The sequence below is a fragment of the Carassius gibelio genome, chromosome B23 (genome assembly GCF_023724105.1).
Source record: "Carassius gibelio isolate Cgi1373 ecotype wild population from Czech Republic chromosome B23, carGib1.2-hapl.c, whole genome shotgun sequence".
NCBI lineage: Eukaryota > Metazoa > Chordata > Actinopteri > Cypriniformes > Cyprinidae > Carassius > Carassius gibelio.
In genome coordinates, this window is record NC_068418.1 from 766,776 (window position 1) to 794,212 (window position 27,437).

The 27,437-nt window shown below is 50.0% G+C and overlaps 1 long non-coding RNA gene and 8 other non-coding genes across 9 annotated transcripts in view; 1 reads left to right on the forward strand and 8 right to left on the reverse strand.

The window, feature by feature from the left end:
- The window catches only part of LOC128011370 (uncharacterized), a 214,116-nt gene extending 213,964 nt beyond the window's left edge, over positions 1 to 152 (forward strand). The window contains exon 2 of the long non-coding RNA XR_008182532.1: positions 39 to 152. This is a non-coding gene — a long non-coding RNA (uncharacterized LOC128011370). The remainder of the gene's footprint in view (positions 1 to 38) is intronic.
- Positions 153 to 7,990: 7,838 nt separating this feature from the next.
- Positions 7,991 to 8,154, reverse strand: LOC128012270 (U1 spliceosomal RNA). The gene has a single exon (XR_008182794.1). It is a non-coding gene; the product is annotated as a U1 spliceosomal RNA (small nuclear RNA).
- A 374-nt stretch (positions 8,155 to 8,528) lies between these two features.
- LOC128012526 (U2 spliceosomal RNA) lies at positions 8,529 to 8,719 on the reverse strand. Its single transcript, XR_008183050.1, has one exon. It is a non-coding gene; the product is annotated as a U2 spliceosomal RNA (small nuclear RNA).
- A 10,495-nt stretch (positions 8,720 to 19,214) lies between these two features.
- LOC128012271 (U1 spliceosomal RNA) lies at positions 19,215 to 19,378 on the reverse strand. Its single transcript, XR_008182795.1, has one exon. It is a non-coding gene; the product is annotated as a U1 spliceosomal RNA (small nuclear RNA).
- Positions 19,379 to 19,752: 374 nt separating this feature from the next.
- Positions 19,753 to 19,943, reverse strand: LOC128012527 (U2 spliceosomal RNA). The gene has a single exon (XR_008183051.1). It is a non-coding gene; the product is annotated as a U2 spliceosomal RNA (small nuclear RNA).
- Positions 19,944 to 23,178: 3,235 nt separating this feature from the next.
- Positions 23,179 to 23,343, reverse strand: LOC128012416 (U1 spliceosomal RNA). Its single transcript, XR_008182939.1, has one exon. It is a non-coding gene; the product is annotated as a U1 spliceosomal RNA (small nuclear RNA).
- A 374-nt stretch (positions 23,344 to 23,717) lies between these two features.
- On the reverse strand, positions 23,718 to 23,908 carry LOC128012528 (U2 spliceosomal RNA). The gene has a single exon (XR_008183052.1). It is a non-coding gene; the product is annotated as a U2 spliceosomal RNA (small nuclear RNA).
- A 2,045-nt stretch (positions 23,909 to 25,953) lies between these two features.
- On the reverse strand, positions 25,954 to 26,117 carry LOC128012272 (U1 spliceosomal RNA). The gene has a single exon (XR_008182796.1). It is a non-coding gene; the product is annotated as a U1 spliceosomal RNA (small nuclear RNA).
- Positions 26,118 to 26,491: 374 nt separating this feature from the next.
- Positions 26,492 to 26,682, reverse strand: LOC128012529 (U2 spliceosomal RNA). The gene has a single exon (XR_008183053.1). It is a non-coding gene; the product is annotated as a U2 spliceosomal RNA (small nuclear RNA).
- Between the last annotated feature and the right edge of the window lie 755 nt (positions 26,683 to 27,437).

A 27,437-nucleotide genomic window follows, 5' to 3' on the forward strand; every position in this document is an offset into this window, starting at 1 on the left:
CACAGTGTTTTGCTTGTTTTTAAAAGTCCATTATTGAGGTGTGTTTAAAAGGTGCGGTCAGTTCCAAAAGTAAAATACAAATTTTTAAAAAAAGCAAACAAGCCTCGTATATATATATGTTAATAAAACCTCTTTCATAATAAAACAATAAAAAACACCAATTAAAAATCATCTATTGTGCAAGACCGGGGGTGAGTCCTTATCAAGTGGGTCATCACCCCACTCTCCAGAACAGGGACATGAGATGCTACTTTATGGACTCAGCGGAGATCCCCTCTCCTCCGGCCCGCTGGCCCGCTGTTCCCGTAGCCAGAGTGGTGAGGGTGCATCTACGGGCGGCCAGGGTCGGTGCCTGCCGGGACCCTCTCCGTGCGACCCCGGCCCCCCCGTCCGAATATCGTCGTCCGGTACCCCTGCAGCATTGATGTTACCTTTAGCTCGCATGCATGGAGGGTTACCGTAACGCGCTTCCCCACCAGCAGGTTTCTGGTGGCCCAGATGGCATCCTTGATGACGTTGAGGGTGAGCCAGAGCGAGGTAAATTTCTGTGCCGTCAAGTCCTTCAAGCCCCGGCCCACCCCAAGGATGGCGAGCTGGTACCCGAACTGGGCCCCACCCGCTGGTAGGCACGGGAAATACAGGGGGCCGGTCTTGGCCCACAGGTCCCGCGCAGTGCTGCACTCCCAGAGCAGGTGGTGGACGGTCTCTGGGGAATTGCAGCCGGACCGCGGGCAGATGGGGTTTTTGGCCATGCCTCTGGAGTGCATAACCGCCCTGACCGGGAGGATCTCATGAGCCACCATCCACGATAAGTCCTTGTGCCTGTTCTGGAGAGCGGGGTGAGCCGCGTTCCGCCAAACTTGTTTGGCCTCACTTGGTGTGAGGCCCGGAACTGGACTCACCGGTTCCCGGTCCTGCACAACAGAGATGAGAGACTTGTGTTGAGTTAAAATGGTGACATCTTCACTCTCTAAAAGGTATTTCTTTAAAAACTTTTTTATAAAACTGTACTCTTTGGGCAAGTTAAAAGACACTGGGGTTTTCAAGTCCACTGGTAAAATTTTCAGTGTTCGTAGGTAAGACCCCATCCAAAATCGCGCCATTGCAGCCGTCTTGTTTTCTTTGGATGGGGTCGTGGCATAACTAATGTGCAGGGCGGTGAAGCGGCTGCCTAAAAACAGGTGGGGGTCTGGGAGGCCTTTTCCACCGTTCTCCGGCCTTTTCTTGATGGTCTCCCTCTTCAGGCGCTCCCACTTGGACCCCCACAGGAAGTAAAACACCGCCCTCTCCAGTTTCCCCAGGAACCACCGAGGGGGGCTAAAAACAGAACAGACAAGTAAAATCAGAGGTAAAATCACAGATTTAAAAATTAAAACCTTGCCTTCCATCGTCATCTGTCTTAGTCCCCAAAACCCCAGTCTTTTCCTAACTTTCCCTAACAAGTCAGTCCAGTTTTCCCGTCCACCCCCGTCTTTATCAAATTTAACGCCTAAAATCTTAAAATCGTTGTCTTTAAAAACCAAATCAAGTCCTCCTGTGTCCACGTCTCCCCACGGCCCGAAGAGCTGGGCCTCGGACTTGTTTCTATTGAGTTTGGCGCCCGAGGCCCGACCGTACCAGTCAGTCAAGTCCAGTGCTCTTCGTATTGATAAAACGTCTGTGGCTAAAAGAGTTACGTCGTCCATATATAAAACACAGGTCGCCGTCAGTCCCCCCGTCCCAGGAACGTCCAGTCCTTTGATCCATTTGTCCCTTCTCAAGATCTGTGCCAGTGGCTCGATGCAAGCCACATACAGAAGAGGAGATAAAGGACATCCCTGACGGACACCACTGTGTATGTTCACAGCTTTGGAAAGATGCCCATTTATTAGAATTTTGCTGACTATTCCCTTGTACAGCAGTCCCACCCAGGCTATAAACCTCTTTGGAAACCCCATTTTCTCCAGAACCTGGAAGAGGTACTGCTGCGAGACTCGATCAAATGCTTTTTCAAAATCTAAATTTAGGACTACTAGCCGAATATTTCTGTCTCTCGCGTAACAGATGGTGTCTCTAATCAGCACTAGGTTGTCTGTTATCTTTCTTCCGGGCACAGAACAAGCTTGATCCGGGTGAATCACGTCCTCTAAAACAGTTGACATGCGTGTTGCTAAAACTTTGCTAAAAAGTTTATAATCGAAATTTAAAAGTGTTATGGGTCTCCAGTTTTTTAAGTCAGTCCGGTCACCTTTTTTGTGAAGTAAAGAAACTATCCCTATTCTAAAACTGTCTGGAAGTCTGTCGAGGGTCTCAAACTCTTTAAAAACTGTCAAAAGCTCTTGTCCTAAAATGTCCCAAAATGTTAGATAAAACTCCAGGGGAAGTCCATCCACTCCTGGGGACTTCCCCCTTTTAAAACCTCCAAGAGCTTTTTGGGTTTCTAAAATGTTCAAATCTTGGGCTAAAATCTCATTTTGACAGTCGACCCTTTTCTCAACAAAATTTAAAACTTCTTTTACGGTGTCTGAGTGTACCTTTTTAAAACTATATAAAGCCCCATAAAATTTTTCCACATCCTCTAAAATCTCTTTTGTTGTGTTAACCTCCCTATCCCCTGTTTTAACCCTGGTTAACCCCCCACCCCTTGTTATTATTTTCTTAAAAAAATATCTGGTACACTTTTCCCCTTCTTCAATTTCTCTCTCTTTGCTTCTTAAAAGGACCCCTTTACTTTCTATATTGGCTAAAACTGACATTTCCTTTTTTACATCCTGGATTTCAGTGTTAAAATCAAAACCATTATTTAAAAGATTAAAATACCTTTGTAGTCTTTTTTGCAACCCCAACATGCATTTCTTTTCCCTACTCTTCTTTTCTTTCCCTATCTTTCTAAAAAACTGTCTCGTCCGGTCCTTTACCATCTCCCACCACTGTGCACGTGTATCATAAAAGTCTTGGAGGGTCTGCCATTGGCTGAACTGTTCCCTATATTCTAAAATTACATTCTTGTCTTCCAACAGGGAACAGTTCAGCTTCCACAGCCCTCCCCCTACCGTCACACCCATGGGCAGTGAAAGGGTGCAAGACAGCATCATGTGATCAGAGAAAAAAAGGGGGGTTAATGTAGCATCGGTTGGCGGGCAGTCCCTTGTAAACACGTAGTCGATTCGAGAGGCTTTGGTACCGTCACCACTGAACCAGGTGAAGCCCTCCTCTCTTTGATGCAAAATTTTAAAACAGTCGACTAAATTAAAATCTCTGACTAAACCCTGCAATAAAACCGACGTTTTGTCCACTCTGAAATCCTCCCCTACCCTTTTCCTGTCTGTTTTAGATAAAACACAATTAAAATCCCCTGCTACCATTAGGGGAGCCCTACCTAGCATGTGGGGTTGCAAGTCTTCTAAAAGCTCATATCTTTCGTTCTTTTCCGTAAAACCATATACATTAAGAACATTAAAATCCCTGTCTAAAAAGGTCAGATTTACTAAAAGTGCCCGGCCTTGCCTCACCACAGTGCTGCCCTTCACCAAGATGTTAGGATTATTAATTAAAACCGCAACTCCGTCGTTTTTGTTAAAATTTGATCCGCTCCATATGGAGGCTCCTGCGGACCATAGCTCTTCCATTTTTGTGTACCTAGTTAAAAAGGGCAGAGAACACTCTTGTAATAAAAACAAATCTGACTTAAAAGATTTTAAAAGGGACAAAATACTCTGTGCTCTAATGGTGGACCTCACACTTCTGACATTGATAGTAGAGATGGTGAGGGCCATGAGCAGTAGGGTTAAAAAGGTATGAGGCATTTAAAACAGAAGACAATAAAAAGACTACAAAAATATGATTAAAATCATGTTACATCTTGTAGCATTTGTCTTTCCTTTTCCCCAGATGAGCTGAGGTCAGGAGGGCAAATGCCTGTCGCTTCAGAGGCCACAGAGGGAACCTCTTGTGGCTCCTTTGGCGTTGATGCTGTTAGCTTAATGTGCAAAAAGGAAACCTCATTTGGGGACTCTAGGGGCCACATGCGCTCCAGATCTACCGAGTCGGAACTATCGAGCTTATATGCTGCCCTAGATTTTTTCTCCTCCGTTACAATCAGAGGAGACCCCGCAGGCCTTTTTTGCACCTGAGCATTAGGGAGTGAACACTGTGTCTCACTCCCGGTGGATTCTTCCACCCCATCCGAAACTGTTACCAGTGACTCTTCCTCACTTTCCTCTCCTTCCATTACCATTTCCTGTTCCGTTGCCTCCGCCCCTGTGGCCGCCCCACTTCCTCCTTCCTGCCCAATCCCTGAGGCCGGCTGGGAATTTGAAATTCCCGCCAAAACCTCAGGGACCGCCTCCTCTCTCCTTTGTTCCTTTGTTTGTTGCCCATGTGGGGCGGCCATTTTTAGCTTGTTGGCAAAACTTTTAGGGCAGTCTCTGTAGAGATGGTTTGTTTCTCCACAAAGATTGCACCGTCTGCCATTGGTACAGTCATCAAAACTGTGACCAATTTCTCTACACTTCCCACAGATTAACTCTTGGCATGCTTCAGCTAGATGACCAAACCTTGCACACTTTCTGCAGAGTTTGGGCATTCCTTGATAATGTATGTAGCCTCTGTTCTCTCCGAGCACAATCATGGAAGGCAGATGCTTCAGGCCCTGGTAGCCCCCAGCGTCTTCCCATTGTTTAATGGGAATTCGCCAGGAGCATGTCCAAATGCCATCTTCATCTAACACTTTGACAGGCTGGCCTCGAACAGTGCAAAATCTACCCAACCAAACACAAATATCATCTCCAGTCACGGTTTCATTGAACATCCTGACAATCACAGTTTTAAGTGTGTTATCAGAAAGTTTCTCAACAGTGAACATGGAGAACTGGGCTTTAACTGATTCAAACCTTTGCCAAAAGTCATTAAGTAGGGAAGCGGTTTTAAAACTAACATCAAATCCTTTGTTCAAGGGCAGAGTCATCAAACAATTCAGGTCATCACATTTAAAAGCTAGGGTCTTTTGGATCAGCTTCCTGGAAAAGTCCATACGGGACATTCCCAGGAGCTTCCCCTCACCCTGCCTGAATAAAAAACGCACGCTGTGGTGCCTCCGCACGCCGGCACGGGCAGCCGACATGATGGAGGCACCAACAGCCTAAAAACTTAAAACAACAATAAATACAACAATAAATAACAAAATAAATAATTAAAAGACCTCACCTTAAAACTTGTTGGAGCCCGAAGCAGCAGAGTTCAATATACCTCTCAAAGTTGTGTGACTCAAGATATGAAACGATCTCGAGTCAGGAAACCTCCAAGAGGCGATCGCAGTCTCAACCGTCCGACAAGATACTTGATCTTAGCCAAAAGGCCAAGAAGCGATGCTGCTAAGACGCAGCAGGGAGGAAGCCGGACACGGCGATGCCCATCTCGGCTTTGGTAAGTTTTGGGAGACCTAAAAACGCTGGGGGATGGTGGTAGCCTCCCCTGTCTACAACGTCACCGGGCCTCGTCCCGATCGGCCTGACGGAAAGTACGGCATCGCTCGTAACTCCCAAACGGTTGGTCGCAGAGCCACGTGCCTTATGTCATCGGAATCCTTGGCTCGAGCCGAACGAGACGCAGGTCTCAGATTGGCTCGTCGCTCTGACGAAATTTTCGGGTATTTTGGATTTTGTCGAAAACCTTCTTTTGCAACCTAGCGCCAGGTATTTGGCCCAGTCCCACCCAAATCAGCACAGAAAGCTTCTCTGGAGTCTGACTGTCAATAATCATCCAAAAAAAGAGGAAATTTCCATTCACCTTGGCGAGGGGACCTCAAAACGTGCTAAGGTGGCGTGTCCGAGGTGGCTCGAATGGCTATAACTCCGGGAAGGAGTGAGATCCCTTCACCCAAATCGGCACACCTGTGCAGGGGCTCAGTCCGAGGCCAGGTGAAAAGGGGCGTGGCGACAGGCCAGTAGGTGGCGCCGTAAGCTGAAAAATAGGGAAAATGTAATGTAAAAAGACAATCAAACAAAGATGAAAACACCCGAAACACTGCGGGATCGTAGTACCCTCCCCTGTCTGCAACGTCACCGGGCCTTGTCCCGATCGGCCTGACGGTGGAACTGCAGCGACGGAAAGTACGGCATCGCTCGTAACTCCCAAACGGTTGGTCGCAGAGCCACGTGCCTTATGTCATCGGAATCCTTGGCTCGAGCCGAACGAGACGCAGGTCTCAGATTGGCTCGTCGCTCTGACGAAATTTTCGGGTATTTTGGATTTTGTCGAAAACCTTCTTTTGCAACCTAGCGCCAGGTATTTGGCCCAGTCCCACCCAAATCAGCACAGAAAGCTTCTCTGGAGTCTGACTGTCAATAATCATCCAAAAAAAGAGGAAATTTCCATTCACCTTGGCGAGGGGACCTCAAAACGTGCTAAGGTGGCGTGTCCGAGGTGGCTCGAATGGCTATAACTCCGGGAAGGAGTGAGATCCCTTCACCCAAATCGGCACACCTGTGCAGGGGCTCAGTCCGAGGCCAGGTGAAAAGGGGCGTGGCGACAGGCCAGTAGGTGGCGCCGTAAGCTGAAAAATAGGGAAAATGTAATGTAAAAAGACAATCAAACAAAGATGAAAACACCCGAAACACTGCGGGATCGTAGTACCCTCCCCTGTCTGCAACGTCACCGGGCCTTGTCCCGATCGGCCTGACGGTGGAACTGCAGCGACGGAAAGTACGGCATCGCTCGTAACTCCCAAACGGTTGGTCGCAGAGCCACGTGCCTTATGTCATCGGAATCCTTGGCTCGAGCCGAACGAGACGCAGGTCTCAGATTGGCTCGTCGCTCTGACGAAATTTTCGGGTATTTTGGATTTTGTCGAAAACCTTCTTTTGCAACCTAGCGCCAGGTATTTGGCCCAGTCCCACCCAAATCAGCACAGAAAGCTTCTCTGGAGTCTGACTGTCAATAATCATCCAAAAAAAGAGGAAATTTCCATTCACCTTGGCGAGGGGACCTCAAAACGTGCTAAGGTGGCGTGTCCGAGGTGGCTCGAATGGCTATAACTCCGGGAAGGAGTGAGATCCCTTCACCCAAATCGGCACACCTGTGCAGGGGCTCAGTCCGAGGCCAGGTGAAAAGGGGCGTGGCGACAGGCCAGTAGGTGGCGCCGTAAGCTGAAAAATAGGGAAAATGTAATGTAAAAAGACAATCAAACAAAGATGAAAACACCCGAAACACTGCGGGATCGTAGTACCCTCCCCTGTCTGCAACGTCACCGGGCCTTGTCCCGATCGGCCTGACGGTGGAACTGCAGCGACGGAAAGTACGGCATCGCTCGTAACTCCCAAACGGTTGGTCGCAGAGCCACGTGCCTTATGTCATCGGAATCCTTGGCTCGAGCCGAACGAGACGCAGGTCTCAGATTGGCTCGTCGCTCTGACGAAATTTTCGGGTATTTTGGATTTTGTCGAAAACCTTCTTTTGCAACCTAGCGCCAGGTATTTGGCCCAGTCCCACCCAAATCAGCACAGAAAGCTTCTCTGGAGTCTGACTGTCAATAATCATCCAAAAAAAGAGGAAATTCCCATTCACCTTGGCGAGGGGACCTCAAAACGTGCTAAGGTGGCGTGTCCGAGGTGGCTCGAATGGCTATAACTCCGGGAAGGAGTGAGATCCCTTCACCCAAATCGGCACACCTGTGCAGGGGCTCAGTCCGAGGCCAGGTGAAAAAGGGCGCGGCGACAGGCCACTAGGTGGCGCTGTAAGCGACAACAAAATTAATACGAATTGAAAAAAAGGACAAACAAACAACATGGAGACAGATACAGCTAGGCTGCAGTCAGTCCAATCTACTTTCAAAGTAAGGTCTGCGCTATGTTCGAACTAAACTACCCACCAAGGTCTGATTTTTCAAGAGCGTAAGTGACTTTGTTTCACAGGCGCACAACACGTATCTCGCATGTGACAGAACTCCCCATTCTGAAATGGAAATAAATAAAAAACTGTAAAAACCTCTTCTGCTTTGTTTCACCAACAATTTCAGGGGAGAGCGCGAACGCAGTCCCCCACTACCATAAATTATGCAGTCGAGATTCCCGCATTTGGGGAATTCGCAGGGGTCAGCATGGCCGGAGTGCAATGGACAAGCCTCGCCCTGGGTGAACCGCCTTCTTGATCATGGTGTCTCCCCTGCCAGGTAAGTATGAAGGCCCAGGCGGTCAGCCAGAGGTCTGATTTGCATCTCTACCATCCTCACCAACGGTTAGCCCTCCGCCCCCGCTCCAGGAAAGGAAGGACGGGTGCCTTCCGTTACTGGCCTGGAAACTGCCAAGCTCATGGGCCGGTGCTTCCCAACGCCAGTTTTAGATGACTCTCTTTAAACAAACACACCTGATTCGATGCACCACCTCGTCTGTGAAAGACTTCAAGACCTCAGGTGGGTGCATCGTTAGTGGAAGAGTCCAAGACCCCAGGAGGACACATCAGGAAAAAAGTTTGCAATAAACCACAGCATCTGCAATGGCAGCTCTCATTCCTTGTTCTGCTATTCGACACAATAAATGGCAATCCCCAAAAAGGGAAAGCACACCGTTCCTGGAGACACTGCAATACCAGGCCGATGCATGGAGTGGACGGAGCAAGCCCCGGCTCCAGCTCCGTGATCTAAAAATCCATTTAATATGTAGTCCCCGGATGGGGGACGTATCAGATATTAAACTGATAAGAACAGATACTACACTTGATCTTAGCCAAAAGGCCGAGAAGCGATGCTGCTAAGACGCAGCAGGGAGGAAGCCGGACACGGCGATGCCCATCTCGGCTTTGGTAAGTTTTGGGAGACCTAAAAACGCTGGGGGATGGTGGTAGCCTCCCCTGTCTACAACGTCACCGGGCCTCGTCCCGATCGGCCTGACGGAAAGTACGGCATCGCTCGTAACTCCCAAACGGTTGGTCGCAGAGCCACGTGCCTTATGTCATCGGAATCCTTGGCTCGAGCCGAACGAGACGCAGGTCTCAGATTGGCTCGTCGCTCTGACGAAATTTTCGGGTATTTTGGATTTTGTCGAAAACCTTCTTTTGCAACCTAGCGCCAGGTATTTGGCCCAGTCCCACCCAAATCAGCACAGAAAGCTTCTCTGGAGTCTGACTGTCAATAATCATCCAAAAAAAGAGGAAATTTCCATTCACCTTGGCGAGGGGACCTCAAAACGTGCTAAGGTGGCGTGTCCGAGGTGGCTCGAATGGCTATAACTCCGGGAAGGAGTGAGATCCCTTCACCCAAATCGGCACACCTGTGCAGGGGCTCAGTCCGAGGCCAGGTGAAAAGGGGCGTGGCGACAGGCCAGTAGGTGGCGCCGTAAGCTGAAAAATAGGGAAAATGTAATGTAAAAAGACAATCAAACAAAGATGAAAACACCCGAAACACTGCGGGATCGTAGTACCCTCCCCTGTCTGCAACGTCACCGGGCCTTGTCCCGATCGGCCTGACGGTGGAACTGCAGCGACGGAAAGTACGGCATCGCTCGTAACTCCCAAACGGTTGGTCGCAGAGCCACGTGCCTTATGTCATCGGAATCCTTGGCTCGAGCCGAACGAGACGCAGGTCTCAGATTGGCTCGTCGCTCTGACGAAATTTTCGGGTATTTTGGATTTTGTCGAAAACCTTCTTTTGCAACCTAGCGCCAGGTATTTGGCCCAGTCCCACCCAAATCAGCACAGAAAGCTTCTCTGGAGTCTGACTGTCAATAATCATCCAAAAAAAGAGGAAATTTCCATTCACCTTGGCGAGGGGACCTCAAAACGTGCTAAGGTGGCGTGTCCGAGGTGGCTCGAATGGCTATAACTCCGGGAAGGAGTGAGATCCCTTCACCCAAATCGGCACACCTGTGCAGGGGCTCAGTCCGAGGCCAGGTGAAAAGGGGCGTGGCGACAGGCCAGTAGGTGGCGCCGTAAGCTGAAAAATAGGGAAAATGTAATGTAAAAAGACAATCAAACAAAGATGAAAACACCCGAAACACTGCGGGATCGTAGTACCCTCCCCTGTCTGCAACGTCACCGGGCCTTGTCCCGATCGGCCTGACGGTGGAACTGCAGCGACGGAAAGTACGGCATCGCTCGTAACTCCCAAACGGTTGGTCGCAGAGCCACGTGCCTTATGTCATCGGAATCCTTGGCTCGAGCCGAACGAGACGCAGGTCTCAGATTGGCTCGTCGCTCTGACGAAATTTTCGGGTATTTTGGATTTTGTCGAAAACCTTCTTTTGCAACCTAGCGCCAGGTATTTGGCCCAGTCCCACCCAAATCAGCACAGAAAGCTTCTCTGGAGTCTGACTGTCAATAATCATCCAAAAAAAGAGGAAATTTCCATTCACCTTGGCGAGGGGACCTCAAAACGTGCTAAGGTGGCGTGTCCGAGGTGGCTCGAATGGCTATAACTCCGGGAAGGAGTGAGATCCCTTCACCCAAATCGGCACACCTGTGCAGGGGCTCAGTCCGAGGCCAGGTGAAAAGGGGCGTGGCGACAGGCCAGTAGGTGGCGCCGTAAGCTGAAAAATAGGGAAAATGTAATGTAAAAAGACAATCAAACAAAGATGAAAACACCCGAAACACTGCGGGATCGTAGTACCCTCCCCTGTCTGCAACGTCACCGGGCCTTGTCCCGATCGGCCTGACGGTGGAACTGCAGCGACGGAAAGTACGGCATCGCTCGTAACTCCCAAACGGTTGGTCGCAGAGCCACGTGCCTTATGTCATCGGAATCCTTGGCTCGAGCCGAACGAGACGCAGGTCTCAGATTGGCTCGTCGCTCTGACGAAATTTTCGGGTATTTTGGATTTTGTCGAAAACCTTCTTTTGCAACCTAGCGCCAGGTATTTGGCCCAGTCCCACCCAAATCAGCACAGAAAGCTTCTCTGGAGTCTGACTGTCAATAATCATCCAAAAAAAGAGGAAATTTCCATTCACCTTGGCGAGGGGACCTCAAAACGTGCTAAGGTGGCGTGTCCGAGGTGGCTCGAATGGCTATAACTCCGGGAAGGAGTGAGATCCCTTCACCCAAATCGGCACACCTGTGCAGGGGCTCAGTCCGAGGCCAGGTGAAAAAGGGCGCGGCGACAGGCCACTAGGTGGCGCCGTAAGCTGAAAAATAGGGAAAATGTAATGTAAAAAGACAATCAAACAAAGATGAAAACACCCGAAACACTGCGGGATCGTAGTACCCTCCCCTGTCTGCAACGTCACCGGGCCTTGTCCCGATCGGCCTGACGGTGGAACTGCAGCGACGGAAAGTACGGCATCGCTCGTAACTCCCAAACGGTTGGTCGCAGAGCCACGTGCCTTATGTCATCGGAATCCTTGGCTCGAGCCGAACGAGACGCAGGTCTCAGATTGGCTCGTCGCTCTGACGAAATTTTCGGGTATTTTAAACACCAATTAAAAATCATCTATTGTGCAAGACCGGGGGTGAGTCCTTATCAAGTGGGTCATCACCCCACTCTCCAGAACAGGGACATGAGATGCTACTTTATGGACTCAGCGGAGATCCCCTCTCCTCCGGCCCGCTGGCCCGCTGTTCCCGTAGCCAGAGTGGTGAGGGTGCATCTACGGGCGGCCAGGGTCGGTGCCTGCCGGGACCCTCTCCGTGCGACCCCGGCCCCCCCGTCCGAATATCGTCGTCCGGTACCCCTGCAGCATTGATGTTACCTTTAGCTCGCATGCATGGAGGGTTACCGTAACGCGCTTCCCCACCAGCAGGTTTCTGGTGGCCCAGATGGCATCCTTGATGACGTTGAGGGTGAGCCAGAGCGAGGTAAATTTCTGTGCCGTCAAGTCCTTCAAGCCCCGGCCCACCCCAAGGATGGCGAGCTGGTACCCGAACTGGGCCCCACCCGCTGGTAGGCACGGGAAATACAGGGGGCCGGTCTTGGCCCACAGGTCCCGCGCAGTGCTGCACTCCCAGAGCAGGTGGTGGACGGTCTCTGGGGAATTGCAGCCGGACCGCGGGCAGATGGGGTTTTTGGCCATGCCTCTGGAGTGCATAACCGCCCTGACCGGGAGGATCTCATGAGCCACCATCCACGATAAGTCCTTGTGCCTGTTCTGGAGAGCGGGGTGAGCCGCGTTCCGCCAAACTTGTTTGGCCTCACTTGGTGTGAGGCCCGGAACTGGACTCACCGGTTCCCGGTCCTGCACAACAGAGATGAGAGACTTGTGTTGAGTTAAAATGGTGACATCTTCACTCTCTAAAAGGTATTTCTTTAAAAACTTTTTTATAAAACTGTACTCTTTGGGCAAGTTAAAAGACACTGGGGTTTTCAAGTCCACTGGTAAAATTTTCAGTGTTCGTAGGTAAGACCCCATCCAAAATCGCGCCATTGCAGCCGTCTTGTTTTCTTTGGATGGGGTCGTGGCATAACTAATGTGCAGGGCGGTGAAGCGGCTGCCTAAAAACAGGTGGGGGTCTGGGAGGCCTTTTCCACCGTTCTCCGGCCTTTTCTTGATGGTCTCCCTCTTCAGGCGCTCCCACTTGGACCCCCACAGGAAGTAAAACACCGCCCTCTCCAGTTTCCCCAGGAACCACCGAGGGGGGCTAAAAACAGAACAGACAAGTAAAATCAGAGGTAAAATCACAGATTTAAAAATTAAAACCTTGCCTTCCATCGTCATCTGTCTTAGTCCCCAAAACCCCAGTCTTTTCCTAACTTTCCCTAACAAGTCAGTCCAGTTTTCCCGTCCACCCCCGTCTTTATCAAATTTAACGCCTAAAATCTTAAAATCGTTGTCTTTAAAAACCAAATCAAGTCCTCCTGTGTCCACGTCTCCCCACGGCCCGAAGAGCTGGGCCTCGGACTTGTTTCTATTGAGTTTGGCGCCCGAGGCCCGACCGTACCAGTCAGTCAAGTCCAGTGCTCTTCGTATTGATAAAACGTCTGTGGCTAAAAGAGTTACGTCGTCCATATATAAAACACAGGTCGCCGTCAGTCCCCCCGTCCCAGGAACGTCCAGTCCTTTGATCCATTTGTCCCTTCTCAAGATCTGTGCCAGTGGCTCGATGCAAGCCACATACAGAAGAGGAGATAAAGGACATCCCTGACGGACACCACTGTGTATGTTCACAGCTTTGGAAAGATGCCCATTTATTAGAATTTTGCTGACTATTCCCTTGTACAGCAGTCCCACCCAGGCTATAAACCTCTTTGGAAACCCCATTTTCTCCAGAACCTGGAAGAGGTACTGCTGCGAGACTCGATCAAATGCTTTTTCAAAATCTAAATTTAGGACTACTAGCCGAATATTTCTGTCTCTCGCGTAACAGATGGTGTCTCTAATCAGCACTAGGTTGTCTGTTATCTTTCTTCCGGGCACAGAACAAGCTTGATCCGGGTGAATCACGTCCTCTAAAACAGTTGACATGCGTGTTGCTAAAACTTTGCTAAAAAGTTTATAATCGAAATTTAAAAGTGTTATGGGTCTCCAGTTTTTTAAGTCAGTCCGGTCACCTTTTTTGTGAAGTAAAGAAACTATCCCTATTCTAAAACTGTCTGGAAGTCTGTCGAGGGTCTCAAACTCTTTAAAAACTGTCAAAAGCTCTTGTCCTAAAATGTCCCAAAATGTTAGATAAAACTCCAGGGGAAGTCCATCCACTCCTGGGGACTTCCCCCTTTTAAAACCTCCAAGAGCTTTTTGGGTTTCTAAAATGTTCAAATCTTGGGCTAAAATCTCATTTTGACAGTCGACCCTTTTCTCAACAAAATTTAAAACTTCTTTTACGGTGTCTGAGTGTACCTTTTTAAAACTATATAAAGCCCCATAAAATTTTTCCACATCCTCTAAAATCTCTTTTGTTGTGTTAACCTCCCTATCCCCTGTTTTAACCCTGGTTAACCCCCCACCCCTTGTTATTATTTTCTTAAAAAAATATCTGGTACACTTTTCCCCTTCTTCAATTTCTCTCTCTTTGCTTCTTAAAAGGACCCCTTTACTTTCTATATTGGCTAAAACTGACATTTCCTTTTTTACATCCTGGATTTCAGTGTTAAAATCAAAACCATTATTTAAAAGATTAAAATACCTTTGTAGTCTTTTTTGCAACCCCAACATGCATTTCTTTTCCCTACTCTTCTTTTCTTTCCCTATCTTTCTAAAAAACTGTCTCGTCCGGTCCTTTACCATCTCCCACCACTGTGCACGTGTATCATAAAAGTCTTGGAGGGTCTGCCATTGGCTGAACTGTTCCCTATATTCTAAAATTACATTCTTGTCTTCCAACAGGGAACAGTTCAGCTTCCACAGCCCTCCCCCTACCGTCACACCCATGGGCAGTGAAAGGGTGCAAGACAGCATCATGTGATCAGAGAAAAAAAGGGGGGTTAATGTAGCATCGGTTGGCGGGCAGTCCCTTGTAAACACGTAGTCGATTCGAGAGGCTTTGGTACCGTCACCACTGAACCAGGTGAAGCCCTCCTCTCTTTGATGCAAAATTTTAAAACAGTCGACTAAATTAAAATCTCTGACTAAACCCTGCAATAAAACCGACGTTTTGTCCACTCTGAAATCCTCCCCTACCCTTTTCCTGTCTGTTTTAGATAAAACACAATTAAAATCCCCTGCTACCATTAGGGGAGCCCTACCTAGCATGTGGGGTTGCAAGTCTTCTAAAAGCTCATATCTTTCGTTCTTTTCCGTAAAACCATATACATTAAGAACATTAAAATCCCTGTCTAAAAAGGTCAGATTTACTAAAAGTGCCCGGCCTTGCCTCACCACAGTGCTGCCCTTCACCAAGATGTTAGGATTATTAATTAAAACCGCAACTCCGTCGTTTTTGTTAAAATTTGATCCGCTCCATATGGAGGCTCCTGCGGACCATAGCTCTTCCATTTTTGTGTACCTAGTTAAAAAGGGCAGAGAACACTCTTGTAATAAAAACAAATCTGACTTAAAAGATTTTAAAAGGGACAAAATACTCTGTGCTCTAATGGTGGACCTCACACTTCTGACATTGATAGTAGAGATGGTGAGGGCCATGAGCAGTAGGGTTAAAAAGGTATGAGGCATTTAAAACAGAAGACAATAAAAAGACTACAAAAATATGATTAAAATCATGTTACATCTTGTAGCATTTGTCTTTCCTTTTCCCCAGATGAGCTGAGGTCAGGAGGGCAAATGCCTGTCGCTTCAGAGGCCACAGAGGGAACCTCTTGTGGCTCCTTTGGCGTTGATGCTGTTAGCTTAATGTGCAAAAAGGAAACCTCATTTGGGGACTCTAGGGGCCACATGCGCTCCAGATCTACCGAGTCGGAACTATCGAGCTTATATGCTGCCCTAGATTTTTTCTCCTCCGTTACAATCAGAGGAGACCCCGCAGGCCTTTTTTGCACCTGAGCATTAGGGAGTGAACACTGTGTCTCACTCCCGGTGGATTCTTCCACCCCATCCGAAACTGTTACCAGTGACTCTTCCTCACTTTCCTCTCCTTCCATTACCATTTCCTGTTCCGTTGCCTCCGCCCCTGTGGCCGCCCCACTTCCTCCTTCCTGCCCAATCCCTGAGGCCGGCTGGGAATTTGAAATTCCCGCCAAAACCTCAGGGACCGCCTCCTCTCTCCTTTGTTCCTTTGTTTGTTGCCCATGTGGGGCGGCCATTTTTAGCTTGTTGGCAAAACTTTTAGGGCAGTCTCTGTAGAGATGGTTTGTTTCTCCACAAAGATTGCACCGTCTGCCATTGGTACAGTCATCAAAACTGTGACCAATTTCTCTACACTTCCCACAGATTAACTCTTGGCATGCTTCAGCTAGATGACCAAACCTTGCACACTTTCTGCAGAGTTTGGGCATTCCTTGATAATGTATGTAGCCTCTGTTCTCTCCGAGCACAATCATGGAAGGCAGATGCTTCAGGCCCTGGTAGCCCCCAGCGTCTTCCCATTGTTTAATGGGAATTCGCCAGGAGCATGTCCAAATGCCATCTTCATCTAACACTTTGACAGGCTGGCCTCGAACAGTGCAAAATCTACCCAACCAAACACAAATATCATCTCCAGTCACGGTTTCATTGAACATCCTGACAATCACAGTTTTAAGTGTGTTATCAGAAAGTTTCTCAACAGTGAACATGGAGAACTGGGCTTTAACTGATTCAAACCTTTGCCAAAAGTCATTAAGTAGGGAAGCGGTTTTAAAACTAACATCAAATCCTTTGTTCAAGGGCAGAGTCATCAAACAATTCAGGTCATCACATTTAAAAGCTAGGGTCTTTTGGATCAGCTTCCTGGAAAAGTCCATACGGGACATTCCCAGGAGCTTCCCCTCACCCTGCCTGAATAAAAAACGCACGCTGTGGTGCCTCCGCACGCCGGCACGGGCAGCCGACATGATGGAGGCACCAACAGCCTAAAAACTTAAAACAACAATAAATACAACAATAAATAACAAAATAAATAATTAAAAGACCTCACCTTAAAACTTGTTGGAGCCCGAAGCAGCAGAGTTCAATATACCTCTCAAAGTTGTGTGACTCAAGATATGAAACGATCTCGAGTCAGGAAACCTCCAAGAGGCGATCGCAGTCTCAACCGTCCGACAAGATACTTGATCTTAGCCAAAAGGCCAAGAAGCGATGCTGCTAAGACGCAGCAGGGAGGAAGCCGGACACGGCGATGCCCATCTCGGCTTTGGTAAGTTTTGGGAGACCTAAAAACGCTGGGGGATGGTGGTAGCCTCCCCTGTCTACAACGTCACCGGGCCTCGTCCCGATCGGCCTGACGGAAAGTACGGCATCGCTCGTAACTCCCAAACGGTTGGTCGCAGAGCCACGTGCCTTATGTCATCGGAATCCTTGGCTCGAGCCGAACGAGACCGCAGGTCTCAGATTGGCTCGTCGCTCTGACGAAATTTTCGGGTATTTTGGATTTTGTCGAAAACCTTCTTTTGCAACCTAGCGCCAGGTATTTGGCCCAGTCCCACCCAAATCAGCACAGAAAGCTTCTCTGGAGTCTGACTGTCAATAATCATCCAAAAAAAGAGGAAATTTCCATTCACCTTGGCGAGGGGACCTCAAAACGTGCTAAGGTGGCGTGTCCGAGGTGGCTCGAATGGCTATAACTCCGGGAAGGAGTGAGATCCCTTCACCCAAATCGGCACACCTGTGCAGGGGCTCAGTCCGAGGCCAGGTGAAAAGGGGCGTGGCGACAGGCCAGTAGGTGGCGCCGTAAGCTGAAAAATAGGGAAAATGTAATGTAAAAAGACAATCAAACAAAGATGAAAACACCCGAAACACTGCGGGATCGTAGTACCCTCCCCTGTCTGCAACGTCACCGGGCCTTGTCCCGATCGGCCTGACGGTGGAACTGCAGCGACGGAAAGTACGGCATCGCTCGTAACTCCCAAACGGTTGGTCGCAGAGCCACGTGCCTTATGTCATCGGAATCCTTGGCTCGAGCCGAACGAGACGCAGGTCTCAGATTGGCTCGTCGCTCTGACGAAATTTTCGGGTATTTTGGATTTTGTCGAAAACCTTCTTTTGCAACCTAGCGCCAGGTATTTGGCCCAGTCCCACCCAAATCAGCACAGAAAGCTTCTCTGGAGTCTGACTGTCAATAATCATCCAAAAAAAGAGGAAATTTCCATTCACCTTGGCGAGGGGACCTCAAAACGTGCTAAGGTGGCGTGTCCGAGGTGGCTCGAATGGCTATAACTCCGGGAAGGAGTGAGATCCCTTCACCCAAATCGGCACACCTGTGCAGGGGCTCAGTCCGAGGCCAGGTGAAAAGGGGCGTGGCGACAGGCCAGTAGGTGGCGCCGTAAGCTGAAAAATAGGGAAAATGTAATGTAAAAAGACAATCAAACAAAGATGAAAACACCCGAAACACTGCGGGATCGTAGTACCCTCCCCTGTCTGCAACGTCACCGGGCCTTGTCCCGATCGGCCTGACGGTGGAACTGCAGCGACGGAAAGTACGGCATCGCTCGTAACTCCCAAACGGTTGGTCGCAGAGCCACGTGCCTTATGTCATCGGAATCCTTGGCTCGAGCCGAACGAGACGCAGGTCTCAGATTGGCTCGTCGCTCTGACGAAATTTTCGGGTATTTTGGATTTTGTCGAAAACCTTCTTTTGCAACCTAGCGCCAGGTATTTGGCCCAAGTCCCCACCCAAATCAGCACAGAAAGCTTCTCTGGAGTCTGACTGTCAATAATCATCCAAAAAAAGAGGAAATTTCCATTCACCTTGGCGAGGGGACCTCAAAACGTGCTAAGGTGGCGTGTCCGAGGTGGCTCGAATGGCTATAACTCCGGGAAGGAGTGAGATCCCTTCACCCAAATCGGCACACCTGTGCAGGGGCTCAGTCCGAGGCCAGGTGAAAAGGGGCGTGGCGACAGGCCAGTAGGTGGCGCCGTAAGCTGAAAAATAGGGAAAATGTAATGTAAAAAGACAATCAAACAAAGATGAAAACACCCGAAACACTGCGGGATCGTAGTACCCTCCCCTGTCTGCAACGTCACCGGGCCTTGTCCCGATCGGCCTGACGGTGGAACTGCAGCGACGGAAAGTACGGCATCGCTCGTAACTCCCAAACGGTTGGTCGCAGAGCCACGTGCCTTATGTCATCGGAATCCTTGGCTCGAGCCGAACGAGACGCAGGTCTCAGATTGGCTCGTCGCTCTGACGAAATTTTCGGGTATTTTGGATTTTGTCGAAAACCTTCTTTTGCAACCTAGCGCCAGGTATTTGGCCCAGTCCCACCCAAATCAGCACAGAAAGCTTCTCTGGAGTCTGACTGTCAATAATCATCCAAAAAAAGAGGAAATTCCCATTCACCTTGGCGAGGGGACCTCAAAACGTGCTAAGGTGGCGTGTCCGAGGTGGCTCGAATGGCTATAACTCCGGGAAGGAGTGAGATCCCTTCACCCAAATCGGCACACCTGTGCAGGGGCTCAGTCCGAGGCCAGGTGAAAAAGGGCGCGGCGACAGGCCACTAGGTGGCGCTGTAAGCGACAACAAAATTAATACGAATTGAAAAAAAGGACAAACAAACAACATGGAGACAGATACAGCTAGGCTGCAGTCAGTCCAATCTACTTTCAAAGTAAGGTCTGCGCTATGTTCGAACTAAACTACCCACCAAGGTCTGATTTTTCAAGAGCGTAAGTGACTTTGTTTCACAGGCGCACAACACGTATCTCGCATGTGACAGAACTCCCCATTCTGAAATGGAAATAAATAAAAAACTGTAAAAACCTCTTCTGCTTTGTTTCACCAACAATTTCAGGGGAGAGCGCGAACGCAGTCCCCCACTACCATAAATTATGCAGTCGAGATTCCCGCATTTGGGGAATTCGCAGGGGTCAGCATGGCCGGAGTGCAATGGACAAGCCTCGCCCTGGGTGAACCGCCTTCTTGATCATGGTGTCTCCCCTGCCAGGTAAGTATGAAGGCCCAGGCGGTCAGCCAGAGGTCTGATTTGCATCTCTACCATCCTCACCAACGGTTAGCCCTCCGCCCCCGCTCCAGGAAAGGAAGGACGGGTGCCTTCCGTTACTGGCCTGGAAACTGCCAAGCTCATGGGCCGGTGCTTCCCAACGCCAGTTTTAGATGACTCTCTTTAAACAAACACACCTGATTCGATGCACCACCTCGTCTGTGAAAGACTTCAAGACCTCAGGTGGGTGCATCGTTAGTGGAAGAGTCCAAGACCCCAGGAGGACACATCAGGAAAAAAGTTTGCAATAAACCACAGCATCTGCAATGGCAGCTCTCATTCCTTGTTCTGCTATTCGACACAATAAATGGCAATCCCCAAAAAGGGAAAGCACACCGTTCCTGGAGACACTGCAATACCAGGCCGATGCATGGAGTGGACGGAGCAAGCCCCGGCTCCAGCTCCGTGATCTAAAAATCCATTTAATATGTAGTCCCCGGATGGGGGACGTATCAGATATTAAACTGATAAGAACAGATACTACACTTGATCTTAGCCAAAAGGCCGAGAAGCGATGCTGCTAAGACGCAGCAGGGAGGAAGCCGGACACGGCGATGCCCATCTCGGCTTTGGTAAGTTTTGGGAGACCTAAAAACGCTGGGGGATGGTGGTAGCCTCCCCTGTCTACAACGTCACCGGGCCTCGTCCCGATCGGCCTGACGGAAAGTACGGCATCGCTCGTAACTCCCAAACGGTTGGTCGCAGAGCCACGTGCCTTATGTCATCGGAATCCTTGGCTCGAGCCGAACGAGACGCAGGTCTCAGATTGGCTCGTCGCTCTGACGAAATTTTCGGGTATTTTGGATTTTGTCGAAAACCTTCTTTTGCAACCTAGCGCCAGGTATTTGGCCCAGTCCCACCCAAATCAGCACAGAAAGCTTCTCTGGAGTCTGACTGTCAATAATCATCCAAAAAAAGAGGAAATTTCCATTCACCTTGGCGAGGGGACCTCAAAACGTGCTAAGGTGGCGTGTCCGAGGTGGCTCGAATGGCTATAACTCCGGGAAGGAGTGAGATCCCTTCACCCAAATCGGCACACCTGTGCAGGGGCTCAGTCCGAGGCCAGGTGAAAAGGGGCGTGGCGACAGGCCAGTAGGTGGCGCCGTAAGCTGAAAAATAGGGAAAATGTAATGTAAAAAGACAATCAAACAAAGATGAAAACACCCGAAACACTGCGGGATCGTAGTACCCTCCCCTGTCTGCAACGTCACCGGGCCTTGTCCCGATCGGCCTGACGGTGGAACTGCAGCGACGGAAAGTACGGCATCGCTCGTAACTCCCAAACGGTTGGTCGCAGAGCCACGTGCCTTATGTCATCGGAATCCTTGGCTCGAGCCGAACGAGACGCAGGTCTCAGATTGGCTCGTCGCTCTGACGAAATTTTCGGGTATTTTGGATTTTGTCGAAAACCTTCTTTTGCAACCTAGCGCCAGGTATTTGGCCCAGTCCCACCCAAATCAGCACAGAAAGCTTCTCTGGAGTCTGACTGTCAATAATCATCCAAAAAAAGAGGAAATTTCCATTCACCTTGGCGAGGGGACCTCAAAACGTGCTAAGGTGGCGTGTCCGAGGTGGCTCGAATGGCTATAACTCCGGGAAGGAGTGAGATCCCTTCACCCAAATCGGCACACCTGTGCAGGGGCTCAGTCCGAGGCCAGGTGAAAAGGGGCGTGGCGACAGGCCAGTAGGTGGCGCCGTAAGCTGAAAAATAGGGAAAATGTAATGTAAAAAGACAATCAAACAAAGATGAAAACACCCGAAACACTGCGGGATCGTAGTACCCTCCCCTGTCTGCAACGTCACCGGGCCTTGTCCCGATCGGCCTGACGGTGGAACTGCAGCGACGGAAAGTACGGCATCGCTCGTAACTCCCAAACGGTTGGTCGCAGAGCCACGTGCCTTATGTCATCGGAATCCTTGGCTCGAGCCGAACGAGACGCAGGTCTCAGATTGGCTCGTCGCTCTGACGAAATTTTCGGGTATTTTGGATTTTGTCGAAAACCTTCTTTTGCAACCTAGCGCCAGGTATTTGGCCCAGTCCCACCCAAATCAGCACAGAAAGCTTCTCTGGAGTCTGACTGTCAATAATCATCCAAAAAAAGAGGAAATTTCCATTCACCTTGGCGAGGGGACCTCAAAACGTGCTAAGGTGGCGTGTCCGAGGTGGCTCGAATGGCTATAACTCCGGGAAGGAGTGAGATCCCTTCACCCAAATCGGCACACCTGTGCAGGGGCTCAGTCCGAGGCCAGGTGAAAAGGGGCGTGGCGACAGGCCAGTAGGTGGCGCCGTAAGCTGAAAAATAGGGAAAATGTAATGTAAAAAGACAATCAAACAAAGATGAAAACACCCGAAACACTGCGGGATCGTAGTACCCTCCCCTGTCTGCAACGTCACCGGGCCTTGTCCCGATCGGCCTGACGGTGGAACTGCAGCGACGGAAAGTACGGCATCGCTCGTAACTCCCAAACGGTTGGTCGCAGAGCCACGTGCCTTATGTCATCGGAATCCTTGGCTCGAGCCGAACGAGACGCAGGTCTCAGATTGGCTCGTCGCTCTGACGAAATTTTCGGGTATTTTGGATTTTGTCGAAAACCTTCTTTTGCAACCTAGCGCCAGGTATTTGGCCCAGTCCCACCCAAATCAGCACAGAAAGCTTCTCTGGAGTCTGACTGTCAATAATCATCCAAAAAAAGAGGAAATTTCCATTCACCTTGGCGAGGGGACCTCAAAACGTGCTAAGGTGGCGTGTCCGAGGTGGCTCGAATGGCTATAACTCCGGGAAGGAGTGAGATCCCTTCACCCAAATCGGCACACCTGTGCAGGGGCTCAGTCCGAGGCCAGGTGAAAAAGGGCGCGGCGACAGGCCACTAGGTGGCGCCGTAAGCTGAAAAATAGGGAAAATGTAATGTAAAAAGACAATCAAACAAAGATGAAAACACCCGAAACACTGCGGGATCGTAGTACCCTCCCCTGTCTGCAACGTCACCGGGCCTTGTCCCGATCGGCCTGACGGTGGAACTGCAGCGACGGAAAGTACGGCATCGCTCGTAACTCCCAAACGGTTGGTCGCAGAGCCACGTGCCTTATGTCATCGGAATCCTTGGCTCGAGCCGAACGAGACGCAGGTCTCAGATTGGCTCGTCGCTCTGACGAAATTTTCGGGTATTTTGGATTTTGTCGAAAACCTTCTTTTGCAACCTAGCGCCAGGTATTTGGCCCAGTCCCACCCAAATCAGCACAGAAAGCTTCTCTGGAGTCTGACTGTCAATAATCATCCAAAAAAAGAGGAAATTTCCATTCACCTTGGCGAGGGGACCTCAAAACGTGCTAAGGTGGCGTGTCCGAGGTGGCTCGAATGGCTATAACTCCGGGAAGGAGTGAGATCCCTTCACCCAAATCGGCACACCTGTGCAGGGGCTCAGTCCGAGGCCAGGTGAAAAAGGGCGCGGCGACAGGCCACTAGGTGGCGCTGTAAGCGACAACAAAATTAATACGAATTGAAAAAAAGGACAAACAAACAACATGGAGACAGATACAGCTAGGCTGCAGTCAGTCCAATCTACTTTCAAAGTAAGGTCTGCGCTATGTTCGAACTAAACTACCCACCAAGGTCTGATTTTTCAAGAGCGTAAGTGACTTTGTTTCACAGGCGCACAACACGTATCTCGCATGTGACAGAACTCCCCATTCTGAAATGGAAATAAATAAAAAACTGTAAAAACCTCTTCTGCTTTGTTTCACCAACAATTTCAGGGGAGAGCGCGAACGCAGTCCCCCACTACCATAAATTATGCAGTCGAGATTCCCGCATTTGGGGAATTCGCAGGGGTCAGCATGGCCGGAGTGCAATGGACAAGCCTCGCCCTGGGTGAACCGCCTTCTTGATCATGGTGGTCTCCCCTGCCAGGTAAGTATGAAGGCCCAGGCGGTCAGCCAGAGGTCTGATTTGCATCTCTACCATCCTCACCAACGGTTAGCCCTCCGCCCCCGCTCCAGGAAAGGAAGGACGGGTGCCTTCCGTTACTGGCCTGGAAACTGCCAAGCTCATGGGCCGGTGCTTCCCAACGCCAGTTTTAGATGACTCTCTTTAAACAAACACACCTGATTCGATGCACCACCTCGTCTGTGAAAGACTTCAAGACCTCAGGTGGGTGCATCGTTAGTGGAAGAGTCCAAGACCCCAGGAGGACACATCAGGAAAAAAGTTTGCAATAAACCACAGCATCTGCAATGGCAGCTCTCATTCCTTGTTCTGCTATTCGACACAATAAATGGCAATCCCCAAAAAGGGAAAGCACACCGTTCCTGGAGACACTGCAATACCAGGCCGATGCATGGAGTGGACGGAGCAAGCCCCGGCTCCAGCTCCGTGATCTAAAAATCCATTTAATATGTAGTCCCCGGATGGGGGACGTATCAGATATTAAACTGATAAGAACAGATACTACACTTGATCTTAGCCAAAAGGCCGAGAAGCGATGCTGCTAAGACGCAGCAGGGAGGAAGCCGGACACGGCGATGCCCATCTCGGCTTTGGTAAGTTTTGGGAGACCTAAAAACGCTGGGGGATGGTGGTAGCCTCCCCTGTCTACAACGTCACCGGGCCTCGTCCCGATCGGCCTGACGGAAAGTACGGCATCGCTCGTAACTCCCAAACGGTTGGTCGCAGAGCCACGTGCCTTATGTCATCGGAATCCTTGGCTCGAGCCGAACGAGACGCAGGTCTCAGATTGGCTTGACGAAATTTTCGGGTATTTTGGATTTTGTCGAAAACCTTCTTTTGCAACCTAGCGCCAGGTATTTGGCCCAGTCCCACCCAAATCAGCACAGAAAGCTTCTCTGGAGTCTGACTGTCAATAATCATCCAAAAAAAGAGGAAATTTCCATTCACCTTGGCGAGGGGACCTCAAAACGTGCTAAGGTGGCGTGTCCGAGGTGGCTCGAATGGCTATAACTCCGGGAAGGAGTGAGATCCCTTCACCCAAATCGGCACACCTGTGCAGGGGCTCAGTCCGAGGCCAGGTGAAAAGGGGCGTGGCGACAGGCCAGTAGGTGGCGCCGTAAGCTGAAAAATAGGGAAAATGTAATGTAAAAAGACAATCAAACAAAGATGAAAACACCCGAAACACTGCGGGATCGTAGTACCCTCCCCTGTCTGCAACGTCACCGGGCCTTGTCCCGATCGGCCTGACGGTGGAACTGCAGCGACGGAAAGTACGGCATCGCTCGTAACTCCCAAACGGTTGGTCGCAGAGCCACGTGCCTTATGTCATCGGAATCCTTGGCTCGAGCCGAACGAGACGCAGGTCTCAGATTGGCTCGTCGCTCTGACGAAATTTTCGGGTATTTTGGATTTTGTCGAAAACCTTCTTTTGCAACCTAGCGCCAGGTATTTGGCCCAGTCCCACCCAAATCAGCACAGAAAGCTTCTCTGGAGTCTGACTGTCAATAATCATCCAAAAAAAGAGGAAATTTCCATTCACCTTGGCGAGGGGACCTCAAAACGTGCTAAGGTGGCGTGTCCGAGGTGGCTCGAATGGCTATAACTCCGGGAAGGAGTGAGATCCCTTCACCCAAATCGGCACACCTGTGCAGGGGCTCAGTCCGAGGCCAGGTGAAAAGGGGCGTGGCGACAGGCCAGTAGGTGGCGCCGTAAGCTGAAAAATAGGGAAAATGTAATGTAAAAAGACAATCAAACAAAGAGATGAAAACACCCGAAACACTGCGGGATCGTAGTACCCTCCCCTGTCTGCAACGTCACCGGGCCTTGTCCCGATCGGCCTGACGGTGGAACTGCAGCGACGGAAAGTACGGCATCGCTCGTAACTCCCAAACGGTTGGTCGCAGAGCCACGTGCCTTATGTCATCGGAATCCTTGGCTCGAGCCGAACGAGACGCAGGTCTCAGATTGGCTCGTCGCTCTGACGAAATTTTCGGGTATTTTGGATTTTGTCGAAAACCTTCTTTTGCAACCTAGCGCCAGGTATTTGGCCCAGTCCCACCCAAATCAGCACAGAAAGCTTCTCTGGAGTCTGACTGTCAATAATCATCCAAAAAAAGAGGAAATTCCCATTCACCTTGGCGAGGGGACCTCAAAACGTGCTAAGGTGGCGTGTCCGAGGTGGCTCGAATGGCTATAACTCCGGGAAGGAGTGAGATCCCTTCACCCAAATCGGCACACCTGTGCAGGGGCTCAGTCCGAGGCCAGGTGAAAAAGGGCGCGGCGACAGGCCACTAGGTGGCGCTGTAAGCGACAACAAAATTAATACGAATTGAAAAAAAGGACAAACAAACAACATGGAGACAGATACAGCTAGGCTGCAGTCAGTCCAATCTACTTTCAAAGTAAGGTCTGCGCTATGTTCGAACTAAACTACCCACCAAGGTCTGATTTTTCAAGAGCGTAAGTGACTTTGTTTCACAGGCGCACAACACGTATCTCGCATGTGACAGAACTCCCCATTCTGAAATGGAAATAAATAAAAAACTGTAAAAACCTCTTCTGCTTTGTTTCACCAACAATTTCAGGGGAGAGCGCGAACGCAGTCCCCCACTACCATAAATTATGCAGTCGAGATTCCCGCATTTGGGGAATTCGCAGGGGTCAGCATGGCCGGAGTGCAATGGACAAGCCTCGCCCTGGGTGAACCGCCTTCTTGATCATGGTGTCTCCCCTGCCAGGTAAGTATGAAGGCCCAGGCGGTCAGCCAGAGGTCTGATTTGCATCTCTACCATCCTCACCAACGGTTAGCCCTCCGCCCCCGCTCCAGGAAAGGAAGGACGGGTGCCTTCCGTTACTGGCCTGGAAACTGCCAAGCTCATGGGCCGGTGCTTCCCAACGCCAGTTTTAGATGACTCTCTTTAAACAAACACACCTGATTCGATGCACCACCTCGTCTGTGAAAGACTTCAAGACCTCAGGTGGGTGCATCGTTAGTGGAAGAGTCCAAGACCCCAGGAGGACACATCAGGAAAAAAGTTTGCAATAAACCACAGCATCTGCAATGGCAGCTCTCATTCCTTGTTCTGCTATTCGACACAATAAATGGCAATCCCCAAAAAGGGAAAGCACACCGTTCCTGGAGACACTGCAATACCAGGCCGATGCATGGAGTGGACGGAGCAAGCCCCGGCTCCAGCTCCGTGATCTAAAAATCCATTTAATATGTAGTCCCCGGATGGGGGACGTATCAGATATTAAACTGATAAGAACAGATACTACACTTGATCTTAGCCAAAAGGCCGAGAAGCGATGCTGCTAAGACGCAGCAGGGAGGAAGCCGGACACGGCGATGCCCATCTCGGCTTTGGTAAGTTTTGGGAGACCTAAAAACGCTGGGGGATGGTGGTAGCCTCCCCTGTCTACAACGTCACCGGGCCTCGTCCCGATCGGCCTGACGGAAAGTACGGCATCGCTCGTAACTCCCAAACGGTTGGTCGCAGAGCCACGTGCCTTATGTCATCGGAATCCTTGGCTCGAGCCGAACGAGACGCAGGTCTCAGATTGGCTTGACGAAATTTTCGGGTATTTTGGATTTTGTCGAAAACCTTCTTTTGCAACCTAGCGCCAGGTATTTGGCCCAGTCCCACCCAAATCAGCACAGAAAGCTTCTCTGGAGTCTGACTGTCAATAATCATCCAAAAAAAGAGGAAATTTCCATTCACCTTGGCGAGGGGACCTCAAAACGTGCTAAGGTGGCGTGTCCGAGGTGGCTCGAATGGCTATAACTCCGGGAAGGAGTGAGATCCCTTCACCCAAATCGGCACACCTGTGCAGGGGCTCAGTCCGAGGCCAGGTGAAAAGGGGCGTGGCGACAGGCCAGTAGGTGGCGCCGTAAGCTGAAAAATAGGGAAAATGTAATGTAAAAAGACAATCAAACAAAGATGAAAACACCCGAAACACTGCGGGATCGTAGTACCCTCCCCTGTCTGCAACGTCACCGGGCCTTGTCCCGATCGGCCTGACGGTGGAACTGCAGCGACGGAAAGTACGGCATCGCTCGTAACTC